The sequence below is a fragment of the Camelus dromedarius genome, chromosome 24 (assembly GCF_036321535.1).
Source record: "Camelus dromedarius isolate mCamDro1 chromosome 24, mCamDro1.pat, whole genome shotgun sequence".
Taxonomy (NCBI): Eukaryota; Metazoa; Chordata; class Mammalia; order Artiodactyla; family Camelidae; genus Camelus; species Camelus dromedarius.
Genome location: NC_087459.1, coordinates 8,374,176 through 8,397,547, shown reverse-complemented (window position 1 = coordinate 8,397,547; position 23,372 = coordinate 8,374,176).

The following is a 23,372-nucleotide window of genomic DNA, read 5'->3' as shown; positions in this document are numbered from 1 at the left end:
TGTTGTTTACTTGAAATTCAAACTGAACTGACATCCTGTATTTTTGTTTGCTAAATGTGGCAACTGTTGGTCTGAGAACTAAAAGAATAGTGAGGCCCTTCGTCAAATGACTCAAATTAAAAATGTTATATGGAAGGGAGGATATAGCTCAGGTGGTAAAGTGCATGCTTAGCATGCGTAAGGTCCTGGGTTCAATCCCCAATACCTCCTCTAAAAATAAATAAAAATGCTGTATGGTATTTCAAATGTAGGGAAATCTAATAAAATGTAATGCCCCCTCCGTGATGTCCACTCAGAAGACTTTTAATCTCAAATTATTTCATGATGATTCTCTGGTGTGATGGTCTAGTAGGTGTGTGTAGACGTGCAGTGAGCCTGTTTGTGGGTTGTAGGTATAGGGAGTTTGGATTCTGTTTGACATGTCTCTGAATGATTTTAAGCAGGGGAGAGATAGGTTCCAGGTTGGTTTTTTCTTTCCTTCAGCAAGTATTTCTTTTTAGTGAGGTGAAATTCACATAACATAAAAATAACCCTTTTAAAGTGAACAATTCAGTGACATTTAGTGTTGGAGGAAGCAACAAAGTCATTCCCCATCTCCAAGACCCTCCGGTTACCAGCTAGCCCTCCAAAGATCTCTCTGATTTGTCCCTTCCTGTCCATCTTCAGACCCCATTCTTTGCCTCCTGGGCTGGTCTGTTTGCTTCTACACTTACCTCTCACCCCATAACAATCATAAAACTATTCATTAATAACTAATGAGAATTGATTACTGGGTTAAATGCTGGGCGACATACTTTCAGGAACTAGCTCGTTTACTCTCCATAAGAACTCCACGAAGCAGGTGTTACTTTTACCCTCTGTTTATAGTCAAGCAAACTAAGGAAAAGAGAGGTTAAGCAACTTGCCCAAGGGCACACAGCCATCGTATTCTCCAACTTAGCCAGAACTACCAGTCTACATGCAAACCAGATCAATACAGGCTTAAGACTTTTATTGTCTCCCCCACTCGCCATGCGAATAAAATCAAGGTCAAATTCTTAAAATAAAAATCATTTTGCATTTTAAGAGGCTATTTGGTTCACATGGAGGGAACTGACCTTCAATTGCCAGAGTCCTGGATTAGTAAATTATTAGTCATTTCTTATCTTAAATACGTGCTTGGAGTCTTTAAAAAGGCTTTCTAACATCTCAATAATTCGCATGGCTATGAATCCTCAAATCAGAAAATCAGCAAAGAAGTGAACAATAACTTACCAAAGTGTCAGAGCGAAAAATTTAGATTTAAATAACACTGTCTTTTGCATTTCTTTCCTTGCATTAGCACCTGCATCCTGACTATGTTAAATGTCATTATTACTCATTCAACATTCAACTCCCGGCAAGAGGGGGAGGGTATAGCTCAAGTGGTAGAGTGCATTCTTAGCATGCATGAGGTCTTGGGTTCAATCCCCAGTACCTCCTCCAAATAGAAATAAATAAACCTGATTACGTCCCCCTCATAAGACAAAGGAAAAAAGAAAAAAAGAAAGCAAATCAATTCCCAGCAAGTGCAGCCTTTGGGTAAAGGACAGAATAATTAATACCTTTACAGTTTCCTGTAAATAAAATTAAATTAAATTACAGGTCTTCTCATTTCACTTGAAGTATTCTTCTTGTTTGGAGTATAGATGAGTATTATATTTTCAGCAGCACATGGCATAGATACAACTATATTTTTGCTACCTTGCAGTGAGATTCTGATCAACCTTTAAGGTTAAGATTTTACTTGGTAAACTTTCTCAAATAACTATAATAGATTTTTTTAAGAGACAAAATAAATAATTGAATAAAATTCAAAATAAATAGTTGAATAAAATAATTGAATAAAATTTATAAAATAAAAATAAATAATTGAATAAATTTTGTCCTTAAAAAGAAGAGCAAGAATTTCGTCCATATAGTATGGATGAATACAATATGAGCTCTCATAGGAAAATGGTGTTTATCTTGAACAAATTACTCTGAGTTATTAGATGCTACTGGAAACCCCCACTCCCATTTGTGTTATCAGCAAATTTTGAATTGATTCTGTCTGGGAACATTAACTACAGTAAAATGGTCTGGAGAGGGGTATTAGTAAAATCTCTTTATTAATTAAAAAAGGAAAAAGGTAATTATATTTTCTGCCAGGTGGATTAAATCTCTTTCTATTTGCAAATTCTTGTAGCTGCTTGAGATTGCGCACATCGTCGGGAGAACTAGTTGAAGAGAAACAAGCTTGAGCTGGAGATAAATATGTAAGAGTGTGCCTGCTGAGGGGCACAGGCCACCACAGTCTTGCTTGAAGAACTGTTACTTTGTGGAGAGAATCAGCTGAAATACCCCCAGCCTCGGTACCCCCCACCTGGTGATTGTTTTCCCAACCTACTTGAGCATCTGCAGCTCCTCACTGAGGCCAGCAGAGAGGAAAGCCGGAGTTTGTGGGAGGGAGGGTGGAGGGCGTACTGACTTCTGAGGTCAGATTCTCTATTATTGGGGCCATCTTGTGCACTAGAAGATGTTTAGAAGCATCCCTGTCCTCTACCTACTGGATGCCAGTAGCACTTACCCACCCCCGAGCTGTGACAACCACATGTCTCCAGACATCACTGAATGTCCCCTGCAGGGCAGAATCTTCCCCTTGAGATCTATTCTGTTGGGTCAGTCTACCAGAAGTATGAGCAGGCCATCTTTGGCCAGATTAGCAAATAAAACTACAGGCTGCCTGGTTAAATTTGAGTTTCAGATAAACAACGAATGATTTTTTTAGTGTAAGTTATGTCCTAGATATTACATGAGCCATGCTGGGCATCCTCTGTTTTACCTGGCAATGCTAGGTGGACTTGGAGAGACATAGGACACTAAATTGAGCCCGCTTATGGAACCAAAGCAGCCATCGATTCAGAAACAATCCAAGGATTAGAGGTAATTTCCAGAAGGTAGTTTAGTCCTGATCCATCTCTTAGCTCCCGTGTTAGGACTGAATGCAATGAAATGTTTGTGAAGGAAGCAAACATGATGTAAAATGTGTTCCCTTTTTAGGTAGTTTGGAAAGATAATCCAATTTTATGCTTTTATAGAAACACCACTGCTAAATATTTACTTGCAGTACGTCTACACTTTTTACTAATTTCTGCACACAAGTGAGTTGGTTTTTATTCTTTGATTGCAGACTGCTTTTTTAAAGATACGGTTATTGGAAAATAGTTTTGAGTGACTTTTTTCTTTTTAAAATAAAAATAAAACATAACTTAAAATGTTTATGGTTAAAAAAAGGAAAACAATATAGAAATGTATAAAGTGAAAAGTGAAAATCCTGTTTCCCACTGTCTCTGATGCCCTAGTCCTATTTCTGGAGGTAATCACGACAAACAATTTCTAATAAATTATCCTGGTTCTACCAGAAATTTTCTATACATAATCAAGCAAAAACACACACATGTCCTTCCATGGCAGGCAGCCTCTGAGATGACTCCCAATGATCTCTGAGTCCTGGTATTCATGTCCTCTCCTCTTGAGTGTGGGCAAGATTCTGTCCAGTAGAATGTAGCTAAGTCAAGGGATATAGCTTCCATGATTAGATTACAAGAGATTGTGACTTGCATCTTATTAATAGACTCCATGCCTTCTCAGTGTTTAATCTTTGAGGAAGCAAGCTGCCTTGTTGGAGAGGTCCCCTGCCATGGAGCTGAGGCCCTCAGTCCAACAGCCCTTGAAGGACTGAATTCTGCCAACAACCATGTGAGTCTCTAAGTGGATTCTTTCCCAGCTGAGCCTTCAGATGAGACCTCAGCCCTGGATGACACTATGAATGCAGCCTTGTGAAAGACCCCACGTGGAGGACCCCGCTAAGGAAGGCCTAGATTCCTGACTCAGAGAAACCATGATGATAAATGGGTGTTGTTTTAAGCTGCTAAGTTTTATGGTAGTCTGTCATGTAGTGATAAGTAACTGATACACCTTCCTCTTGCACAAATGGCTTTTATCCTACATGCTGTTTTGAGTGCTCGAGAAATAAGGAGCAAGTGTTGGTCTGAAAGGGGAGATACCAGAACAAGGAGTAAGGAGTCAAAGTTGATGGTTTCTTGATGACTAAGTATTACAGCCCAGCTGTGCATTTTTTATGAAACAATAACTTTTTGCCCTAAAGGTGTGGGTAGACATGAAGTGAGTGTCAACTTACAACCTAACATTTAGGAATATGTGCAAAAAGACAATTAAAACCAGAGAAGGGTCCAAAGCGAGACCTTTCAGCGCTGAGTCAGAAACCTGGGAATGATAAACTTTTTTTTGTGAGCCTCACTCTTTGTGGGTTACTTAGTACTTCTCTGGAACCATTATTGAAGTGGCTAACATTTGGGGGTTATGTATCTGAGTAAAATGAAATGCCACCAATATCTGGGTGTCGATAACTTTAGATATGGAATAAATTTCCCCTGCTTTATTGACATTTTTACTATATATATAAATATAGCACTATATTTGATATAGTGCTCTCAAGATTTTTACAGAGCACTTTTCCAGGGCTTCTCAAGTGCCCATGGTCACAGTTTCCTGGCATAATGTCAGAATGGCAAGACCCAAGCCTTTAAACCTGTCTTTCAGCTTATCTTAACCCTGTTTTGCTAGTAACACAGAGCTTTAATTCACAGAGAGAAACCAAGCCCTCCAGAATGTCACAGCTCAATCTGGTCCTTTCTCAAATATTAATCTGCCTCACAAACCAGCAATGGGTTTCTAAAACTCACTGGCTGGCACTCAAACACAGTTACTCTCCACTTTGTATAACAGATGCATTTCAGCCACGTTGACCATAAAGCACTTCCTTTGTGGAAACCATTGATTTCTATGCTCTAATCATAAAAGTGTTCCCAGGAAAAGATTCACCAATAGGGCGAGTTGTACTTCTTGATGGTTAATTTTGACTTACTGAGAAACACCAGTGTTTTAACACTGTAAATAAGATTTCTACCTAGCACTAGCCACCTTGCTCAACCCCACCACCGAAGGAATATCTTTTATGCCTAAAGAATATCCAGAAGAGAGGTCAATAAAATTTTTCTATAAAAAGCCAGAGCATAAATATTTTAGGTTTAGTAGGCCATATGATCTCTGTTGAAACTATCCAAATATATCATTGTGGTGTGAAAGCAGTTCTAGACTCAGAACGCCAATGAGTGTGGTTGTGTTGCATTAAAACTTTATGGATACTTAAATTTGAATTTCATATAATTTCCACATGACATGAAATATTATCCTTCTTTTGATTTTTTTCCTAACCATTAAAAGATGTAAAAACTATCGTAGGACTCACCAGTCATTAAAATACATGTGGTGGCCAGATTTAGACTATGGGATAGAATTTGCCAACCTCTGATCTAGGTGGTACATTTTGTTCTCCCAGCTCCCAAAACCCTTTCTTCTGGGTCTGGATACTTTCAATGCCTTTTAGAGTTGGATTGCACAATTACATATTTGCAGAATGTGCAAATAGCTAAAAGATTATATTTTACCCATTCATTTATCTGGACTTTAAAAAAACCCCATCTGTCAATCTTTGTTTTCTTACTAATGAATTTAGCACTTACATTAATTGTTATTATTGACATACTTGGACTTGTTTCTACTATCATTTCAGTTTATCCCACCTTTTCATCTTCCTTTTAATCCTTTCTTAATTAAACAATTGTTATCTATATTTCCCTCACAATAATGTGACAATTCAGCACACCCTCATCCCTTGATCCTCCTCCATTCCGTGATATTGATAACTTTTAATTCTGTCTTATTATGGATATATTTTCTGTTTTTATCTGGACTTAGAGAGTTCTTAAGAACAACAATAGTAATTTTCAAGGAATTTCAGCATCTCTACTTCCTACATCTTTGTAGCTTCTCCTGTGGTTTCTTTTCTCTTATTTAAATACTTCATCCCAAACAATTTTGCATGGGTCTTGGGTCTCAAAGCTTCTGAGGCCTTGTATGTCTTAAGAATATTTTTTATCATGTCCTCATTTTTTAAAGCAATTTGACTGGATACCAAATTCTAAGTGTTAAGTTATTTTCCTCTAATCTTTTGAAAATACTATTCCATTATCCTTTCCTTTTTTTGGCTTGCAGTTTCTCTGTTGAAACATTTGTTACAAGGTCCTGATATTGATCTTTTAAAGTTATTATTATTGAGATACAATTCATATACCATAAAATTCACCCTTTTAAAGTGTACAATTCAATGATTTCTAGTATAGTCACAAAATTGTGCAACCATCACCAATATCTAACTCTGAAACATTTTTGTCATGTTAGCAGCCAATCTCTGTTTCCTTCTATCCCCAGCCTCCAGCAACCTGTAATCTAATTTCAAAATTAGGATCCTAAACAATATAGTCTGACTCTAAAACCCATACTCTTGCTACATCCTGGACCAATCCTTTGTGTCTGAAGTGTAGAGGACACGAGTTGGTTTGCCTCTTAGTGTCCACTGGCCTTTCTGTTAGAAGGACCCCAAATTTCCTTTATATTCATGGCTTTGGGAGGGGTGACCCCATCCCAGCTCCAGGCTTGTGCATTTGAAGTGGGCCCAAGGCAATCAGTGTTTTCCATCCCCTGATAATAGGGACTGCTTCAGGTTGGGGACAGTGACTCACTTCCAGCCAAAGACAGGCAGACCCAGAACTTCAGTTTCCCCTGGAGAGAGAAGGAGCTCCAATAGGGATGCAGAGAAGCTAAGACTTGAGGACATTTCAGCCTTGGATGGAGTTTTTCTCTCCACCCACCAGGCCCCAGACTTTCCAGCTACTGGAACTGGTGAAATCTACAACTACCACCACCACAGTCTTTTTCTTGAAAGCCGTTTAAATTGTATTTTCTGTCACTTGCAAAGGCAAAAGCCCTAATTAACTCATAAAATTTTCTCCAAGGGGAAACCACACTAATATCTTAATAAAAATATGAAGTGGACTCGCATCTTTGCAGGATTTTGATATTTTGTTTTGTCTCCAGGCCACTTTAACACAGCAAATCATGTTTGGGAAAATGATACAGATGCCTCATAGAGCAGTATACTCAGAGACACACCAGATAAAAGATAAATAAATGCAATAAACAGCATAAAAATTCTCTATCAATTTTAGTAAATAATCATTTCTGCCATAATTAAGAGAATAGGAAACTGGGAAATACTACAATTTTGATGTCTCTAAAATGTTTAAACTCACATTGATAATAATTCATAGGGCCAGTAGGATTCAATCTTTTTTGTGTGTATGTGATAAAATGTATGTAACATACAATTTACCACTTTAACCATTTTTTAAAATCTTAATTTTTTTCCTTTTCAGTTTTGTTAGGTAGAATTATTACAGTTTGACTGCACAAATACATTATATTACATGTAAATGCATACATGCAGTATACTGCATTTTTTTTTACTTTACGTATATGTACTGATCATTGTTTCTAAGGGCAGATTAGAGCTTTAGCTTTTTAAACTTACATAGTTACCAAAGGAATAAAGCCAACCACGAAATACGAATCAACAGAATGTGGTAATCCAATCGTAAAGGACAGTCAAATGTGCTTACACATATTCAAGAAATCAATCATCTAAGTTCTAAATAATAAGTAGTTCACTTGTATCTTTATCATTATTATTATTATTCACTTTAACCATTTTAAGTGCATAATTCAATGACATTAAATACGTTCACAGTGTTTGTCACTATCACATCATCTATTTCCAGAACTTTATCATTATTTGAAACAGAACTCAATATTTATACTCTAACATTTTAAAATTATGACAAAGAACACTGATACAAGGTAAATTTGATCCAATTGGGAAACTTTTCTATTTTTAATAGGTTGATTCTTTCCTAAACACTCTAATAGCAGATCCATTTTCATGCCAGAACTCTGGAAGCATTCACATAAGTAGGTAAAGGGTTTTCAGACGTTAATGATCTAAGATGAGTCTTGGAACTAGGTTTTGAATCTGTAATTCCTAATTTCTTACTCCTTATAACATTTTACTGTTTTGCCCAATGGATTATTAAATTGAAAATTGTATTAAAACTTTTAAACTCAAGATATACCTTATATCAGCATCTCCTCTCATAAAATAATTATTTAAAAGCAAATTTGTATGGACTCACTGTTGTAAATATAAGCATCTCTTCTTTATAGTTGTATTTCAAAGAACACCCGTTTTTCAAATTATTTTCAAGTTTTCCCCTTACAAATATAAAGCGACTGATACAATAAATATGTTTTGCTTATCTGAGAGACTGGCAAAATAGAAATAAAAGGACATAATATGATATGCAAAGGCTTTTTTTCCTATTAATCCATGGCTTAAAGCCTTTGAAATAACTTGATCAGTGGTTGGTATTGTGTGAAACGGTGACCCCCGAACAGTCTGTCAGTTCCTTGCATGCCATTTTTCAACAGCGTGGTGTAATTATAGTGGACTTTATTGACATAGTAAATATGAGAGCACAGGTGGTATCCATTTCCAGTTGTTTAATTGAAGAAATGAAAGACCTTGTAATACGGAGTTGACATGGAGAATTTGTCAAGCCACAATAAAATTTTGCAATAGCTGTGACCTTGGGGTCATAAAATGATCAAGAGGGAAAAAAAATTTATGACATAGTATATTGACTTCTTTTATTCTTAGCTCCAATGCCAGAATGAACTGCTTCCCACTGCTGTCTGTTCTAAAGTTGAGTGGGAAAATCTATGCAAATATTGCCTGAAATCACAAGCTATCATTAAATAATACAATATGGGCAACTTTTAATTTTAAGAATGCTGAGGAAAAAAGTGAAGAGTCCCAGAATTCTACTAGATAGCCTCTTGAAGCAGATGTCAGCATGCACACACAGAAAAAACATCCATGATTTTCTTCAAACAGTAAATGAGTCAGTATACAGATAACTTTTTGTCATACAACTCGAGATGTAAGTATCAAAATAACACTTAATTCAGGGACAAAACATTAAAAAGTGGTGCAAATTCCGAGGATCTTTTTTTTTTTTTTTTTTTTAAGTAAGCTGACTGCTTTTAAACAACCAGCTGTAACAGAACTTTGTGCCTTATATCCAGTGCTTCCCCGTCACAGCAATGGTTAAGAATTAAGTGATAGATGACAAAGAAACCTTTGGTGTGTCTTGAAAGACAATTCACACTGGGGAAACTCAAATTTAAACACAGATAATAGGGTAGGGTATAGCTCAGTGGTAGAGTGTATGCTTAGCATGCATGAGGTCCTGGGCTCCACCCCCAGTCCCTTCATTAAAAATAATAATAATAACAATAGACACAGATAATAAAATGTGTTATACATGGGTACTTTTTCCCTCTACCTTCTCCATAAACCAGAACTTTTAGGATGGTATAGAAATTTCTGGAAGTTCTCTGCAGACTTGAAATGTTGGATTTTGTGCCAAGAAATTCACAGTTGCATGGCTCATAGGACAGGAACAATGATGAAATTTGGGGTTTAGTAAAAAAAAAAAAGTAGTAGCTTTATGAGATACAATTCACTTATCATACAATTCCTCTTAAAGTGTGCAATAGAATGCTTTTTCGTATAGTCACAGAGTTGTGTAACCTTTATCACTATTTAGTCCCAGAACATTTTATCACCTCTGAAAGAATACTGAATCCATGAAGTGGTCACTCCCCCACTCCCCACTCCCCACCAATCCTAGGCAAACATTAATCTACTTTCGGTCTCTAAAACTTGTCTATTATGGTCATTTCATATAAATGTGTCCTTTTGTGACTGTTTTTTTTCACTTAATATAATGGTCTCTTTCTTGCTACAACAGGTATCAGTACTTCACTCCTTTTTATGGCCAGGTAATATTCCACTATATCGGTAGATCATTTAAATAATTTCTAAATGTATATATCCATCTAGTTTACAGTCATTTGGATTGTTTCCACTTTTGGGTTGTTATGAATTATGAACACTCCTATACAACTTTGTGTGGACTTATGTTTCCAGTTCTCTTGGAGAGATATCTAGGGGTGGAATTGTTGGGTCAGACAGTAAGTCTATGTTTAACTGCCCGAGGACCTGCCAGACTTTTTCACAGCAGGTGCACCCATTTACATTCCCACCAGCAGTGTCTGAAGGTTCTAACTTCCCTTCATCCTTGCCAATACTTGTCACTGTCTGCCTTTTTTAAAAAATGGAGATACTAGGGGTTGAACCCAGGACCTCGCACATGCTAAGCACAGGCTCTACCACTGAGCTATACCCCACGTGCCACCCCCCCCATCCTGCCTTTTTAATTACAGCCATTCTAGTGGGTGTGAAGTCATCTCATTGATAAGGCTCATTTTTCAACTTGAACGATTCCATTGCCTGTGAAATAGATGCTTCCCCTCTATTCTCCATCCCACTTCCTAGCCCTTCCCACAACTCCCCTTGTTAATATCAGGATTATGTCTTTTTAATACTGCATAAGGTCCTCTTTCCGCCATCACACCTTGGTTCCTAAACTACTTCAAAGGCAGTCACAGTTCCTTCACAACTCTGATTGTGGCACCAGGTTGGAACGTTCATCACTTGGTCACATTTCCATGCCTCTCACCTCATTTAGCAATTCAATGGAGATCAAAAAAAAAAAAAAGATATTAAAAGTGTTAGAAAACCAATCCGAGGGAAGGAATGTCCCGAGTGATGACCTGTGTGTGTCCTCTGCATGGAGCTTGGTCACTGACACCCATGGAACGCTGCTGAGGCTGTTTCCTTCTGAGCTCTAAGGAGGAAGGATACTTTGACATGCCCAGGAAACGTGTGACAACACTGTCAACCAGGAATACCAGTTATAGTATTTTGCAGCCCGTTTTAGTGATGGCTATCAATGGAATATAGCCTTCTGTAATTTCCCATCTGTTAACTCATGGGGATGTCTACTCTAACTATGATGCTTATGAGTTTTAAAAAAAAATGCAGGAGGGAGGAGTCACGTTTATTTACATGTTATATGAAGTTGAGTAACCCATCTAATATCATATAACAAAGTAAGTTTGGACTAGAAAGAACTTGAATAAGTCCTAAAATACAAATCTACTGATCTCCCCCGCATCACACACAGCAACCTCTCTGCACTCTGGTACGATGCTGCTCCCCACTTTCAGCATTGCCCCATAGTAGAGGCCAATATTATTCATGACTGTTGATAGATTCATTCAGCAAACACCAGCTATGTGCAAGGTATAGTAATGGGAGGATTCTGACATGAACAGGCTCTCAAAAAGCATCAGTCTAGAAGACACTGACATGCACAAATAGACTGCATTTCCCCACAGGGTTTGTACTTTTGTATCATCTCTGTCCCACTGGATCTGTCCAAATCTTTTATTTGACAGATAAGGAGAAGGAGGCTCAGACAGTCTTGACCCACACAACTAATTAGTGGCAAAACTGAGATTTTGACCAAACAGCCTGACTTTTGGTTTCTACGATTCATGCTAGCTCCTCCTAAACCCCATTTATTTTCTCACTTTTGACAACTGTGCGATAAAACTGCTGATAAGAGAACTCTGATTAACATGTAGTGAAATTAAGCACGTTGAGAAATCTCCATGGTCATTTTCTCAGAGTGATAATTAAAAATAAAAGTGTCTTTTGTAATGGAGGTTTTCTCTTGCTTTCTTTAGCATTTGCCCAGCTTGTGAACAACAGATAAGGTATTGAGCTCTGAGCAAATTCCTAAACATGTAAAATAAACCTAATAAAGAACAAAGCCTGGGATTTGGACCCAGAGGGAGGAAACTAGTGCTGGATGTGCAAATCGGCTTTTCCCAAGCACCTGTACCTTAGTTGGGAGTAATCGGGGCTCTAAGATAACCTATTTGGGTAGTAGATATCATTCACAATGGTAGAGTGGCTTCATGTGAGGTAGCTCTTAAAAATGTTTTCTAGAAGTAACAATGAAGTGATGAGCATCAACCTCATGGATGATGAAAAACATGGAAATAAAGACTCTGTTGTTGCAGGACCAGTAGTTGTGACGTATCTGTAAAACTATATGTATATTTGCCATGTGGGAAATTCATTTCTAGACATAAATTTATTGCCTATATAAAAGTCTTGGGGAAGTGGGCATATTTTAGAGAAATGGTGGGGAAACAGGGTAGAGTTCTAAATTGAGTCCAGATTCTAGAAAGTGATGAATTCCAAACTGAGAAATTGTTACTTTGATCCTGGAGTCTGTAAACTACGGTTTGCGGGCCAAATTTGTCCCACTGTCTGTTTGGTAAATAAAGTTTTATTGGGCCAGACATGCCCATTTGTTCAGGTATTATCTATGGGTGCTTTTTACACTATTCCAGGAGAGATGGGTCATTCTGACAAGACCATATGGCCCACAGGACCCTATATATACGACCCCTTACAGAAAAATATGGGCCCCCTGATAGGGACTACTGAAGTTTCCCCAGTAGGGGATGCTGTGATGGGAGCTGGGAGATGCTTAATCTGGTGGGATGGTGGAGGAGGGACTGGAGCAGGGACAGGTGAGAGCTCCTGGAGAAACCAGGAGACCAGGGCAGTTTCAAGGGTTATTCCAAAGAAAAACAGAACTGAGATAGGAGGGAAGGGGACAGGGCACAACCATTAAAAGAATGACACAGCCATTGAGGACAGGACAAATACTGGTTAAAACCAGCCAGGCCCAAGATGGTGGAAGATTTGACTTCCCATGGACCTTCAGCCTCATTATATGCTCACTGTAATGCCTTAGCCACTAAATGACACACCCACAGGTGCCATGACAGTTCCGAGGCTGGCCATAAAAGGCGGGAAAGTGGGTAGTGGCCCAATTCCTGGAAATCCCCGCCCCTTCCTCTAAATTGGAATAATCTTCCCACTTGTTAGCCTATGAAATTACCTTTCCCAGAAAAACTAACTACTCCTGCACCCCGGGCCGCTTTTACCTTCTGAGACAGTCTGCATTCTGCCTATGGAATGTGTATCTCTCTAAATCAACTTGCTTTCACTTTACTATGGCTCGCTCTTGAATTCTTTCCTGCGCAAAGTCAAGGACCTCACTTGGTGGTACGTCCCAGAGACTCACCCGAGACTTGGGATGTGACCATCATCTCATGCCGCATTCTTCTGCAACAGAACCCGACATCTGATTCATTGAAAGTGGGGCAGAAGGTTCAAGGCTACCTTTGAGACTCTGAGCCTGGGTTACTAGGTGCACATTTATGACACACTTGGAAGGAGAAGAGCTGGTCTGGCATGAGTGTCTGATTTAGTTTTAGGTACACTGAGCTTAGCTATACCTGGTCCCTCAAGTGGGTAGAGATGCCTGCAGCTGGGTGGCAACATGGAGCTGGAACCTGAGGTCAGTGACGTGATTCATTGCAAGATAGCCGGTTAAAGGCATTTGAAATAATTTAGGAAAGCTTAAAAAAAAATCATACATTTCTAACATAAGTTGTGATGAAACTGGCCCATGACAGCCCTCCAGAGAGATGGGCTCTTCCTAATGTGGTCACATGAGTAACCCTCCGGTGGGGCAGGCTGGGGGGCAGCCAGATTTTTTCCCCCCAAAACTGAAGCTGGTGCTTTGTGTGCTCGTGACCTCTCTCTCCTCCAGCTTTCTCTTTCCTGCAACACATTTTTTTTGGTTCAGTGTACATCAGGCACGTAGAGCATCAAAAGGACACGCTGAAATATGTAGCATGGACTACAGGCACCAGATTATGGGCACATCTCGGAGATATCTTGGGTTTGGTTCCAGACCACCACCATAAAGCTATTATCACAATAAAATCGAGATGCACGAATTTTTTGGTTTCCCAGGGCATATAAAATTTATATTTACACTAAGCTTAGTCTATATTAAGTATGCAGTGACATTATGTCTAAAAATGATGTATATACCTTAATTTAAAAATATTGTTAAAAAATGCCAACCATCGTCTGAGCCTTTATGGAGCAGTAGTAACATCAAAGATCACAGATCATAGGTAACCATACAAATATAATAATAATGAAAAGCTTGAAATACTGCAAGAATTATCAAAATGTGACAGATGCATGAAGTGAGCAAATGCTGCTGGAAAAATGGTGCCAATAGACTGCCTGATGCAGGATTGCCACAAACCTTCAATCTGTGAAAAACACAATATCTGGGAAGCACAATAAAATGAAGGTGTGGCTGCGTTCCAAGCCCCGCTCATTACTCACTTTAGTTTACCATGGATCAGCTCATACATCAGGCTCTTAATGAGTTTTCCTGTTTTAGTTTGTAGTTCAGTCTTGATCCTTACTACTTCCATTTGTCTGCCAGCATTGATGTTTCTCTTCTCATTTGCTTTGCTCATGGAACAAATCGAGTTTTTGTTGTTGTTTGAGCCACTTGGACTTGAGAAGGGATCTGTTCTCCCACATCTCCCTGAATCCCTGTTACTGAACTCAGGTCCAGCTACTCACTTCTCAAAAATAAATATTCAAGAGGCAAGTGTTGGTGGAAGTGGAAAATGTTGCTTTGGATCAGAAAGCTGGTAGTCTGGGGGAGAAGATGGACTGGTGTCCCAAATCCAACACTGCAGATTCTGCTTGGCCATGTAAGTTTTTAAGGGGAAATAATCTCAGTTAATCACTGAGATAGGAGAGCAGACTGGTCGCCATCTTCCACTGCATGCAGGCTTGTCGAGTCCTTGTGAACCTTCTTTAGATGCTATCTTATTCACACAGTTTGTTCATGATATTACTGAAGGGGAAACTAAGAAAAAGATCTGGTCATCTGTTAATGACTTATTCTTCATTCCTACTTCTTTGATTTATGGAAAAAACCAACAGCAAGGTATTGTGTGATCAAAAGATTGGAAAGGTGTGCTTGGGCCAGAGATGAGTAGAGCATGGGAGTACCTGACTTAAGGTTTGTTATAATATAGCTTTGCTAAAATGACAAGACAAAAAGGGCCCCCTGCAGAGAACCCTTTCCTGCAAAGAGCTTTTTCCTGCCGAAAGCTGCATACAAATCCCCACTTGTCAGAACATCATTCCATTGCTATGGGATTGTTACCGAACCGAACTTGGGTCTGCTCACCCGCCTGCAGTAAAGCTAACCTACTGACACTGAGTGTGGTGAAGGAAAGCGCAGCGTTTATTGTAAGGTGCCAATATAAGGAGAACGGATGGCTCGTGCTCAAAACCCCCTGAACTCTCCAAAGGGTTTCAGCGAAGAATTTTTAAAGGCAAGGTGAGGAAGGAGTGGCCTAGGGCATCTGCACAGCTCATGCACAATTCTCTGACTGGCTGACAGTGAGGTAGCAGGGTGGTGTCACGGGGGTTAACATTATTAAACCTTAGGTCCATGTAGATCTGGGGGTTATGTGCCCACCATCATCAAGTAGTCAATTTCTTCCATTTGGTGGGGGTTTTAACATCTGTAAAACAACTCAGAAATGTGCATCAGATACTATTATCTGGGTACTTCAGAGATGAGCTACAGAAGAGGATATGGGGGAGGGGTCTACCCCAGGAAGGCCCCATAGGGTCCTGCTCAGTTACAGGATTCTGGGTGAAGGTCTGTCTTCTGTATCTTCTTCATGCCGACACAGGGCACCCTATTCTCCAGTGGAAGATGTCAACATGGGTCTGTAATCTCTCTTTGCTGACAAACTGATTTGCCCACTTACATATATGAGCAGAGCAAGCTACCGTTATTTTGATGCCCAAAAAGAGACACATTTTTATGAGCAATAGTGTTAACCCCATTCTCTCAAGGCCAGGTACTGGAATTCTGTTAGTCACAGATTCAGTCCTTTTCAGGTTGGAGCAGCCAATGTCATGAGTATCCGTAAAACAACTCAGGAATGTGCAACAGAGAGAGTCTGTGACTATTGTCCTAATCGTTACCTGCTTGAAGCTGCTCTTTTGTGACTCAGGGAGGCCTGGGAGACTTCAGCTTTTCTTCCAACAAGCAGCAGGGGACATGGAAGGGCCTTTGTACTTGGGGAGGGGGGTGCAGGGTTCTGCTGGGCTCCATCCTGAATCAGCAGTTTGCATGGAACATCCCTGAGCTCAGTCCTCAGGCTACTCTGGAGTTGCTACTGCTTTGTTTTTTTTTCATAAAATCTTTCTTTCCCAGTGTTACTTCAAGTTTTCTTGAATCTGGCTCCCACCAAAGTCCTTTTCACTCTTTCTTTTCTGTTTCTGCCTCTTGTTTGCTCCAACAGCTCTTAAATTGCTGTTTTCACCCTAAACCTGATCTCCCTATCTAGTTCTTCCAACCTCTCCATGGGTCACTTCACTCCTCTTCTCCAGACAAACTTTTGCAAAATTTTACACAAATACCTGTAAATGTTAGTACATCTACAATCTATTTAAATGTTGGCTGGTCCCTTGACAGAAGAAGGACTGGGGAGTGAGACTAATAATTGAGTCGTCAGTATTGCAGCTCCTGGGAAGGATACTGTAATCACAGGACCAACATTAGAAAAGTTACTTTGTTGTTGAATAAATAAAAGGTGGTCCTGTAATGCATTAAAATAATTGTCACTTTCTTCCTACTGGTTAGTATGTGTAAAGTTGATTACTGTATGTTTTCTCTGTCACCTCTTTGTGACATGCCCCTAGATGATCTGACAGCTGGCATGCTCTGGGGAGGTGATGGGTGTACCCTTATACCATTTCTTTAGCCAGACATGCAAGCTATTTCAGCACTGACCTTTGTTCACTCACCCTTGACTTCTACATCAAGTGGCAAAGCTAGGGATTCCCTGTCCTTGCGTCTGTCCACATCTATGCAAAATGTATTGACAAGTCAATTCTATTGTTAAGAACAAAGCAAGTTTACAGAATTGCTACACAAAAATGGAAGAAATAAATTCTTTACAGAACGCGGGAGGGGGTCTCAATTTCATTATTAACATCAAACAATCCAATTCTTTGAGGCTTGTGTTTTGAAGCAACATATCTTATGAAAAGCCTGTTGTGTCCTGGTAAAGATGACTACGCTTGCTTAATCTTATATAGCTTTCAGCGAAAATTAATATGAAAAACTACAAACAAAAATTTAAAATATTATTCCCCTACTGAGATTCAAATGAAAAATGCATGCAAATTGTTTCTATACTTTTTTTTCTTCAGAACTGACTTAAAATGCCAGTTCATTCTTTTGGAAAGACCAAGATATGCTCCTTTAAGGACAAAAACTGGAAAGGACTATGGAAAAAATTTTAAAGCCTTCTCTACTAAATTTTAAATGGTGGGAATGCAGGTACTTTATTTGCTTTCACATATCATTTGAGAAATTAAAAAATAACAAAGGATGAAAAATAAAAACTATGTTGTGATAACAACATAAGACTTGTCTCCAGTGTTCTATTTTTCTTTTGTGGTATATGGCTGTGTAATAAGTACCAAAGTTGTTCTTCCTTTTAAAGAAAGAAGTTCAATAATTTAAATAATGCTACATGTGGACAGTAGTTGGTGACAACTTTAAAGAATTTAGTTGTTGGATCTTAACTTATTTGCCCTTGATTAGTACTCTATTATCAAAAATTAGTTTATAAGTCCTTAGATGAAAAAGATTTCCAAATGGTAAAAAGCTGGCAAATGTTTTGTCAGGTACGCCGAAGTCCAATATTTAGCACATCAAATAATATATATAGTGTATATCTATATATAAATAGTACCAGCAGGAAAATATTGTAATTGATCTAGCAGACTGGCCTTTCTTCACACTTCTCCAGCAGGTGACCAAAGTCTGCATCCAGCACCCATTCTCCTTCTAAGAGCCTTATCAGCAATTATGCACCCTTCTTTTCTTCCTTTTTAAAAAAAGTTTTTGTGGGAGTCAGGTAATTAGGTGTATTTATTTTTCTTAATGGAGGCAATGGGGATTGAACCCAGGCCCTCATGCATGTTAAGCATGCGTTCTACCACTGAACTATATATACCCTCCCCCCACTTCTTTTTTCCATGCGCTCTTTTAATTGAGATAGAGTCGCACGCAATATAAGTAATAATATAGAAATCCCTGCTACATTTGATCTACTTTTCCCCAATCAAAACAGCTTGCAAGATCACAACCGAGTTACTGAGGTGGACACATCCATAGTTTTTTCCAGATTTCTCCGGTTCACCAGCACTCGTTTGTACTTGTGTATTCAGCTGCTGCACTTTCTATAGCAACGTCTCCAGCACTTCTGCCTAGTTCTAGCAGAAACGATCCCCAGCATCTTCCTGGGCGCCTGGTTCTTAGCCCCGGACGGCCCTCGAGTCTGGAGGACAGGAGAGGGCCCCCGGGAAAGGAAAGAAACGGGGAACCATTCGCGTCCAGTCTCCCCGAGTCTTGCTCCCCACGACCTGGACTTAATAAAGACGCTTGGGTCCCTCAAGGCGGTGGGAGGGAAAGTGGCAGGACCGAGGGCGGAGTCAGACAGAGTTCTGGGACGGGCCGGGGGCGGGACAGAGGGCGGAGTCAGGGCATGGGTGGAGTCGGAGTTCGGGGGCGGAGCGGGGGCGGAGCCAGAGGTCGGCGGGGACGGGGCGGGGCGGGGCGGAGCTCGGGGGCGGCACCGGCGCGCGGCGGGGCGGGGCCTGCGCTAACGGTCGCGCGGCAGTTGTCGCGCGGCTGGGCTGTGGACCGAGTTCTCTGTGGAGAAGCTGCCGAGCGCAGGCTCCGCTGACGAGGCGGCGGGGTGGGGCCTCTGTGCGGCGGGTTCTTGTCCAGGTGCGAGCACCGTCTCGGCCGGGTGAGCGCTCCTGGGAGCAGCCGGCGCGGGCGGCTGAGGTGAAGCCGGGTGGCAGTGGGCGGCGGGCTCTCATCAGCTCCTGAGGGCGGGCTTCCGGGCCACGGCGTGGGCGGTGAAGGCGGCCTCCCATCCCGGCTGCCCGCGAGCTCGGTGGGGCGGTGGCGAAGGCAAGCCCGCTGAGCCCCCGGCCCTGCGTCCCGGGTCTCTGCCGGCTCTCAGGTCACCCGGTCTCCTCGTGCTGGGGAAGCCGGCGGGGCGGGGTTTGTAGGACACGCCCGCACGCCCAGATGCGAAGTGGGCGGATGACGTCCGCTTCTTGTCCAGGTCTCGGGGACAGGGACGCGTAGAAACGCTCAGAATACCATAGAGTGTGGACGTCTAGGTAGAGCGCAGTGCGTGTAAACAGGCAGGTGTAACCAACGCGGAATATGCACACACATGCTGCAGTGACGCAAAGTGAATTCCCCAGAGACTGCTTTTAGCTTACGTTAGGGTTCAGGCTGGGTGTTGGACATTCTGTGGGTTTGACAGATGAGTAAGGACGCGTATACACGGTTACAGGAGCCTTCAGAGCAGTTTCACTGTCCTAGAAACCCCCTACCCACCACTCATGCCTCACCCTCCTACTCTGGGCAACCTCGGATGGTGCGCCGGCTCTCTATAGTTTTGCTTTTTCCAGAATGTCATAGAGTTGGAATCTTCAGAATACATTTAAAACCATTGAGAGTCGCATTTCACCGCTGGGTTGAAAAGGCACAGCTCTTCAATCCCTGTTGCCAAGTGCTGAACTCATCTATGAGGTGCAAAGTGTGAGGAGGACATGAAATTACAAACTTTGGGAAATTGTATTTGAATGCAAGTCATGCATTTCTCTTTTCGTTTTTCTTCCTTTTGTTCTTCTTTTTTTTTCCAAAGCAGAGTTTAGTTAGAAAATTTGAAGCTACCTTGAAAAGTTACTAACAAGCGCCCTTCTGTCCCCATGCTGGGGAATTCTCCAGTGTGATGACCAGTTGGCCAGTTATCTTATGGACACCCCAGAGTGTTTGGAAGTCAGCTAGAATTTCAAAATGCAGAATTTGCTGAGTTCCCATTGAAGCAGTAAAACCTACCCTTTTGAACTGGACTTATAGAGATAACAGAATGAGTGTTCCCTTTTACAGGAAATGACCAATTTTGTCAAGGTTTGTTTAAAAAAAAATCTTTGGTTTGTGATGGATGTTTGGGGGGATTTCCATGTATGAAATGGTCACATAAAGAGGACTTCTCTGTAGTGGCTCCGGCACAGTTCTTAGAATAAAATAGAAAATTACAGGAACATCATTGCTGAGGTTTTTGGAAGCTCCATCATCTAGAATAGCAGGATATAAACTGTACTTGTTTCCATAATTTAAATGCTTGTTATAAATGTAAAATTAGCTGTTAACCAAAATTCTGTTTATCCAAAAAGCTAATTGTAGCAATGTTATTCTCAAATTATAAATCAGGTTGATTTTACAACTCATTGATTAATTTAGGCAGCAAGTAGCCAGCATGTACTGTGCATCAGGTACTAAAGTAACTAGGCACTGTAGGACACAAAAGGGGGCAAGGGATTTCTGTATTATTATTTATACTGCATGTGACTCTGTATCTCAATTAAAAGAAGAGTGCATGGAAAAAAGAAGTGGGGGGAGGGTATAGTTCAGTGGTAGAGCGAATGCTTTAGCTCTTTTGTCATCGACCCTATGCTGTAATGAAGGAGAAAGACAGCACACAGGCAACAATTATGAATTAGGAATGCTGAGACGGGGAATAGAGGCTGGGGGATACTTGAGGGAGAGAAGTAGCAAAGTATTCTCTTTGAGACGCAAAGAATACTGAAGAGCCTGTCTTGGGAAGATCTGAGGGTGGAACTGGGGAGGATGCTCAAGGAAGAGGGAATTGTGTAAGCCAAGGCCCCAGGTCCCATTTGATGAAAAGAGAGCAGCTGGGGTGACTGGAGCATGGTTGTCAAGGCGAGAGTGATGTGAAATGAGGAAGAGATGGGCAGAGACCAGATCAGCTGGGCGTTAAAAGGCTGTAGCAGAGTTTGGATTTAATTGTGTGCACTTGGGAAGGGTTTTAGGCGAGGGAGAGACAAAATCTAAGTTTTTAAAGAATTCTCTGTTGTGTGGAGATGAGATAGAGGAGGCAAAAGTGAAAGCGGAGAGTGGTAATGTCAGGGAGATGGGAGAAGCAGTCAGATTCAAGAGATAATCAGGAGAATTGGCAGGACCTGGTGAGGGTTATTTTGGATCTGGGCAGTGAACGAGAGGAAGTGTTAATGTTGACAGAGTGGATAATAATGGAATTTTCTTTCTTTCTTTCTTTCTTTTTTTATCAGAGGCACTGGGGATTGAACCAGGACTTCATGCATGCTAAGCATGCACTCTACCACTGAGCTTTACCCCCACCCCACCCCCGCCCCGGTAGTAGAATTTTCTGATAGCAGAGTCTGAGGTAGCTCCAGGGTACCAGCCCAGTACCTGGCACACAGGCCCCCATGAATAATTGTACTGACAGGAATGAAGAGAACACACAGGAGGCACAAACACACGCAGCCCTTCCTGGCCCTGGAGAAAAAAGTCCCAAATTTATGACAATTGTCCTCTTCAACCCCAATTCTTCCATCCCAGGCCCAGGCCTCAAACTGACTAACTGACCTACTCAGAATTTGAGACTATGACCTCAAAATCAGAAAGTTGGTAGAGTTTTCCGTAAGTGTCTTACTGGCACCCTGAACTAAACCTGTAGGCCAGACACCTTCTCAGAGCAGTAGCTCACAGTGTGTCTTCATCCTCTGGGTCCAGAATCCCCTTCTCTTGTGCCAGATCCACAGCAAGAGTAAGGATCATGCAATGCAGCTTTCTCCTCTGGAGGGAAGTTGCAGCCAGTAGGAGCATGAAGGGCTTGAGCCCTACCATGCCCTCATGAAATCTAAAGCAAAGGACCAGGAAGGTCCTGGGAGGAACAGGCCAGGTCAGGCTGGGCTCTGGTCCAGACCGGAGGTCGCCATTCAAAAATAGGAGGAGGGCTTAGAGCTCAGGAAAGGGAATTTGGGAGACCTGGGTTGGAGGGCTGTCAGAGATGGTCATGGTGTATCTAGTGTCTGTAATGCAGGGCCAACCTCATCACAGGGACTCCACAACTATTACCTGAGACATTGCACCATATTACCTTAACTGGACTAGTTCCACCACCAACTCCTGTTTCCCTTTACCCTTGTCAAGTATCTGGGCCAGTGGCCTTGAGGCTGTACACATCTAGTCCCACATCTGGGCCTCTGTTTTTGTTGCTCCTCTCTGAGGCCCCACCCCCCCATCCTGATGTAGGGCTTGATACATATCAGACACTCAACCTGCAAGTGGTTTTATACATAAATAAACTATGTATAAAACCAGGTAATTGCAGTACTCCAGATGAGGAATGACTGAGCCTTGGGCTGAGGGGATGGCACTGGAGATGGAGACAAGGAGACATATTTAAAATATATTTGGAAAGTAGAAGGGACAGTAGTCACTGATGAATGATATAGTCTCTGTATCACCATATTGAGCTCTTTATTTCATGTTAATTTTGTATTTCTCAAAATGTCCATGTTGATAAGCAAGTTGTCATTTTTATTTTTTGGAGGCAGACACTAAAGCAATCACCATATATTTTGAAAAATAGTGGAAAGTGAAGGAACTTCAGAGAGTTCATGGGATGTCATGTAAGTCAATAACTAAACCACCAAGAGATGTTAAGGGGTAAAAATTTGAAGAACTCATTTAATATGTAGGTGGGTAGTGTTTTTACACAAAATCTAGCTAATGAATAGTTCATCCTCTCTAACCTAAAGTGTCTAGCACTTGACAGGCTCTCAATAAAGTTTGTTGAGTGGATGGATGAATGAACAAATCTGTCAAGGTTTGGCAAGTGTTTCAGAGACTGAAAGTGCATAGTGAACCAGATCAGACTAGGCCAAAGAATGAGTAGGAACTTAACACTGCTTCACTCCCAGTTGTTTATTGTGGCTTGCTTGAACACAGAAACTGCTACATTGAATAAGAACGAAGAGCACTAGTCTCATCTATCTAGAGTCTGTGAACATTTAGGCACTTTGTACATTATTTTGAATTCTCACAACAACCCTGTAAGGTAGATATTATCCATATTTTATGGATGAGGAAATTAAAGCTCAGTAATGTCAAAACGTTTGACTACAAACTGGTGGCGCTGGAATTCAAAATCATATTTGACTAACTCCATAGTCTTACTGACTTAACACATAACTCATGTTATAGGACATGTCCTGAAAGTGAAACCTGTAGTTGAGGGCATTTACCATTAAAGGGGCCTGGTGGTAAGAAGTGAAATCGAGTAAATCTGCTAGTTTGGTGTAGCTGACAGTTGTTACTACACTAAAACCTTTTCTAGTGATGATACTGAAGTGCAAGCCACCATTGCATTCATTTGATATTTACTGAGTGCTTTTTCTGTGCAAGGTAGTATTGGAATGCACACACAAGTAATATGTAAGAAGCCACCACCTCTGCCCTCATAGAGCTTACGATCTGGAGGTGAGGGTAAAGTACCACCTATCCCCACACACAGTG